Source organism: Phalangium opilio, unplaced genomic scaffold (genome assembly GCF_054372755.1).
Source record: "Phalangium opilio isolate 3A_F unplaced genomic scaffold, DU_Popi_V2 ptg000042l_1, whole genome shotgun sequence".
NCBI lineage: Eukaryota > Metazoa > Arthropoda > Arachnida > Opiliones > Phalangiidae > Phalangium > Phalangium opilio.
Genome location: NW_028324166.1, coordinates 5,660,386 through 5,666,853, shown reverse-complemented (window position 1 = coordinate 5,666,853; position 6,468 = coordinate 5,660,386).

Below are 6,468 nucleotides of genomic sequence, written 5' to 3'. Positions count from 1 at the left end.
GGACAGTCTGGTCATTATTGGTTTCCAGTGTTTTGAACAGTAACTGTAAATAAGCGCAACATTAGAAGGAGTAGAGTTTTGCGTAGAAAATTTCAGGTTTTCTACGGAAATATTTAACCTTTCTAACGTTGGAATAACCTAATGACTGGCCGCTTTTCCGCAATTATCCTAGAGGTAGATCGTGGGAATTCCGGACACATGGCACAAACAAATTTGTAGTTCTAGGCGCTATATTGATTTGGCATAAAAATGGAACCGATTTAAATTTTCATATTTTCGACTTTGGTAATATTCAGTCCTAAATTAATTCATTTAACAACTGTAAACTTCTCTTATCATTGTTTTTAATGATAAATTAATTTTAGACTTTTTCGTACCTATCATTATAGACTAATACGAATATTACATGCAGGGAACAAACTTCCAGGGTCAAGCCTCCAAACTGGATAATTTATTTCACGGCAGGAGACACCGCTATTGGCAAGACCGAGTTGGCTAGCCTCTAACATGTAGTGAGCTTGTGCTGCCTCTTTCACTCGTGGCGTGAGAGAAATTTTTGAGTATCAAGCATACCATCCAGGTCGAGTATATAACGAGTATAAATCTCACCAGAGTCATTATGAAATGAAATTGAAGTTTATTGTGTATAAAAAAAGTTGCAGAACAACTCACGAGATTATACACACTTAGTGGAATAAATCAAAGTATACAATAAACAAATTATACATAATTACACAAAATCATACAGAATTAAACGAAATTACTTAGAATGATTCCAAATTATACAGAATTATTTACAATTATATAAAACAATACAATAGCCACGACAGTACATTGAGACTAGGAAGTTATATTGTGAAATGTTCTATTTAATAATTATTAAACAATTGAAGACGGATTAGCCTCTTGACATCATGCAGGGTATCAGAAAAAATGTCTACAATATTAGCAAATTTATTGCATGTACTTTGCATACGAACTATCGGGTTTAAACTTTTACGATTAATATAGAAGGTGTCAGGGCAACGCAAATTTTTACGAGTTAAAAATTTTAGGTTCATTAAAAGATTAGAGAGGGGGATTTTGTAATTTATCAATTTAAATAGAAAAGAAAAATCAATGATACTAACATAATCTTCAATTTTTAGGATATTAAGAATAGTTAACAGAAAGGTATAATTATATTTAGATCGTGGTATAAAGAATTTGTGGCGAAAGTAAATAAATTTTCGTTGCACGCCTTCAATTTTATTTTTTAGATACTGGCTGCAGTTAGCCCAGGCAACCCAACCGAATATCAAACGCGAGCGAACGAGACTCAAATATAAAAGTCGAAAATGACGCAGAGAGCGTAACTGTCGACAAATCTTAAGAGAAACAGCCAAGGTGCGGCGGCATGAATTAAATGTTCTCGAGATATGCTTGGAAAAGTGTAACTTGGCATCAAACAACGTACCCAGATCGTTAGTGTCCGTTGCTGTGCGAATTAGATTAGCGTCAATGTTATAGGAGTAAATAATTGTTCTGCTAACTCTCCTAGTAAAGGTGACATGGACAGGTTTTTTGGGGTTAATCGGAATGTTATTGTTCCGGCACCAGGTGGAGACAGTGTTTAAATCATTTTGCAGAAAAGTGTAACTTGGCATCAAACAACGTACCCAGATCGTTAGTGTCCGTTGCTGTGCGAATTAGATTAGCGTCAATATTATAGGAGTAAATAATTGTTCTGCTAACTCTCCTAGTAAGGGTGACATGGACACATTTTTTGGGGTTAATCGGAATGTTATTGTTCCGGCACCATGTAGAGACAGTGTTTAAATCATTTTGCAGTAATGAGCAATCAAATTCATCATTATTCACCTTACAAAGCTTGTTATCGTCAGCAAATTGCAGTAGATTGGACTGACGGATAAGCAATTGGAGGTCGAAGAGATATATATCAAAGAGCAGTGGCCCTAATGAAGAGCCCTGAGGTGCTCCACATTTCAGATTATATTCAATGGATGTAAGTTTCCCATTGCATTTAAGGACATAAGTCCTATCCTTCAAATAATCGCCAATCCAATCAAGCAGCAATCCGTTAACGCCCAAGGCGCAAAGGTTATCCCTTAAAAATTTATGCGAGACGCGATCAAAGGCCTTAGCAAGATCCAAATAAATGACATGAACTTGCCCGCAGCTCTCAACAACCGGAGCTACGTAATTCATAAATGCAGCGTGATTAGTCTCAACAGATTTTCCCTGTGTGAAACCGTGCTGACAGTCATTAGGGAACAGATTGAACCAATGTTGTAAATGCCTATGCATAACAATGTCAAATAATTTTGCAAATACACAGAGAAGTGAAATGGGCCTGTAATTTCCCCATCGCAAGACGCACCCGATTTAAAGACTGGAGCAACAACTGATAATGATGATGATGATAATAATAATATTTCTGAAAAAGTAGTTCTAATCTTGAGGGCTGCCGCAATCTAACCGGATGAATTCTTTGAAGATGCCAATGTTATTTCATTCTCAATACTTCCTAGAGGCGAAAGAGGATCTTTTCTTAACAAGGGTTCCGAAGTTAGGATAACTGCTGTAATCTCGTACCATTGTGCTAATATACTTCCTTTCGCAATTCTTTCACATTGCGTTACGAGCTCTTGCCTTAATCGGTTTCAATCCACGCTTGTTTTTCGTGTACCCAGGGCTACGAACACACACAGACACACCCAGACACACACACACACACGATCGTCACAGAACCTCTCCGTGACATACGTCACTCGGAGAGGTAAAAACTCTACCTGAAACCATCTAGTTTATACCAGGAACCGCCTTTAAAACTTGTCATTTAATCAATCAAACCAGAAGCCTATTAAATTAGCCTAGGAAGTAAACAATTACAATAGCTGGTATGACGTACGTCTCTGCTGGGATAAGAACTCCTTCTAACTCCATGGATAGGGGGTTAAATTTTCCCCCCTTTCCTAACACTGTTAGAAATCTCGAACTCCTCTCTAGGAAGTCTTTCTTGACGTGAGCGGGGCGTGACTTCTTCAGCCCATGAACGCTGGATCTCTAAAGGGTAGATAGTTTGCTTTATAAAAAAATAAATAAAGGATCGACAACGGTCGTTAAATAGTTTTTTTTTTCAATAGGTTTATGAGGAGTCATAAAAAACTCAATGTTGCAAAATTTAGAAATTCTCCTGATTCTATGCTAAAGAGGGCTCGGTTTTACAGTGGAAGGGGGCGTTTTCCGGTCCCTTTAGAGATACAGTGTTCATTTTCAGCCAATAGATTTTTCTCTCGCAATAGGGCAAATTTTGGCGCACGAGTCGCACCTAAACCGGGGATCTGAGAAAAATGATCGCGAGCTGGTGAATGTGTCGCCCTTCTTCATTATTGCTACACAAGAGAGGGCAGTCCCAAACCCCGCTTTTGGTTACTTCCTAGGCTAATTTAATGGACTTCTGATCAAACCTGAAAAGGAACTCGAAAATGACTTCGAACTTGATCTTAATCAACTAAAATGTAGTACAGTATCTGACAGTATTCATGTTTTCTAACTCGCTAAGATAATATTCGAGATGGCCCAACGGTTGTTGTACCTAGCTAAAATGGTCTTTTCGTCTATCCAGCCTCCACAGACACACCAAAAACATACACACTCACAGATCATAATCGTAAAACCCAGTATGTCTCACAACGTAGATAATAACCTATAGCAACTAAATATATACATATACACACATTGAAGTGTCAGGAGATGTTTGTTTTCAACGATAACTATAAATAAATAACAACGACCCAGCCTTTACACATAGTGTCATTTCCGTATGAAAATGATCACTCGTTCTAGCAACCGTGCCCACATTCCCATCCCACTAGCCTACCTAAAAAACCCATCTATAAAGAATATATATCGCTTTCCAATAAATCTGTTTCGATACACCCGACCATCAAATTAACTTTAAACTTGAGGGTTGCCGCAATCTAACCGGGTGAATTCTTTGACGATGCCAATCTAATTTCTTTCCCAATACTTCCAAAAGCCGGAAGAAACATTGGTCCTGACAAACTTGTTTTACGTTTATCCGAAGTCGGAAAATTGCTGTTAAGTCATACCATAGAAATTTCCTTTCGCAATTCTTCCACATAACTATTTTTAAGGTGGTTGTAGATCTTGCCTTAAACGGTTTCGATCCACGCTTGTTTTTCGTGTGTCCGGGGCCACACACAGAGAACACTATTGAAATTCTAGGTGTTATAACCACACCTAGGAAAAATGTGATATGATCTAGAACTACACGGTTTTCAGTCTCGTTTCCTAGTTGACGGTTTTCATAAAACCGCATTTCAAGGGAGGGAAAAATGCCTTCCATCTCTGCTTTCCCCCGGCTACATATTTTGTGTAGAGGACGTTTTAAAACAGGCTTATTGCAAAAATATATATAAATAGGACGAGTGTGAAAGGATCTAGATCAACACAAGTTTCAGCCTCGTTTCCTAGTTGACGATTTTAAAAAACAGTACTTGAAATTGTAAATAAGAGACTGCCTCATACGCAAAACGTACCTCGAATGTAAGTAATTTCGAGCATAATTCGTTGCCGTTTAAAAATATTCAAAATTTTATAGCTTAAGTTTGTGAAAATATCCAGTCATTTAATAAGCCTTAATTCACTAAGTATCATTAGATATTTCTATAAAATATCATAACGTTTTAGCAACTTGAGAGGTTACTGGTTTGATGGGCTTTTTTTTCAATTTTAATTAGAGGTGTGCGGTTAACCGTTTCAATCGAATAATTCGATCCGGTATTCGATAAGCCCATTTTCACTATTCGATTCGAATATCGAATACCGAACTGACTATTCTGTTAAAGTTCAACAACCATAAATTTAGGTCCTTGGCACTAGAGAGACCCACCTTATTTAAAAAATATTATCCGAATTTTATTTGTCTCCCATCAAAAACTACTAGCAAGTGCATAGGAAAATTTTAAGAAATACTTGACCACCAATGAGGAGAGGTATTTTGAAATTTTGGAGCTTCTAGATGTTCTTCTCCTTGCTTTGTATTGACTATTGGCGAATATTAGGGTTACTACCCGATTAACCGCGAATAGTTGGCCTAGTATTCGCGAATATTAGTGTTAAATATTCGCGGTTACTAGGCTTAACTATTCGCGATTAATTGGGAAGGAAAAAAATTACCAAGGCCCAACTATTCGGTATTCGATTTGGAATAAACTATTCGATTCGGTATTTGATAAGGAAAATATTTTGGTATTCGATAACCGGTTCGATACCCAAAAAGTGGTATTCGCACACTATTAATTTTAATGTTTAATGTTTTGTTAACCTATTAGCATATTTCCGGCCCTACTTGTAATGCACGTAAATTAGTGAAGTTTAGCACCATTCCAACAAAATGTTCAAGACAAGAACTTGCAAAATGCATTTATCTTACCATGAATATACTATTTGTTTAGCCACATCGTATGAGGCTCATTTAGACCTGCCCTGTTGTCGTAGTAGGTATGTCACAATACCACCTTTAGCAGTATAAAATTTTTCGTTCGTCATTGAAGGGAAAGTGAAAGGGAGAAAAATGTAGTGAGGTGATATTTTTCGTTCGTCTACTTTAAACTAAGGGCATTATGATAGTAAGATTAAGCTCCCATTAAACTTTCACTCACCTGTCGATAATGAAGATTTCACGCTTTCAATACCGCTCCCCCATTTCAACATTCAAAGAAATCGAAGGGAATTTTAAGAGCTAAAGCAAATCTATACTGGTGTTATTTTTAGAATGGCAACGGGATATTACAATTATAGCCTGAGTAAATTTATTGAATGATTGTGTCCCCGGGAAGTGTACTACTATTAAGGGTTAAAGGCTGCGCATCGTGGGGGTAATAAATCAAGTTTTCTATTTGTTTCGCACTATTATAATTATAACATAAGTAAATAACGTTAGGATTACAGGTAATAATTTTAGCTATTCACACAAATTTTCTCTACTCATGTTAAGTACGGCACGATGTCGCTAATATTATGAGCCCAACCCTTGGGTCATCTTGTTACAGTTAAACAAAGATGTCATTCCTTCAGACTCTCGTTGGCTTATCTATGCTTCTTATCATCGTGATGTTATGCATTTTTTGTATGGCGCAAAATCTTGAATCTCAAGGTAATTATTATCTGATTTGTTATTAGGGGAAATTACGAAACTGGTCGCCGGCCAAGATTTGCTACCCTGTATAGAAATAAAATATGTTATATTGATAACACCAAGTCAGTGTTAGTAGGGGGACCCCCGGAATTCTTGCCCGACCCCGGTACCTAAGATGTAAAGTGTAGATGGTGTATTTCGGGGTTAGATTTTTGGTAGTAAAAAATTATTTTTCGATCTGTTCCAAAAACAATTGACTAATTCATCTCGATTCAGTTCTACTGTATAAGTTTAGAGGGTAA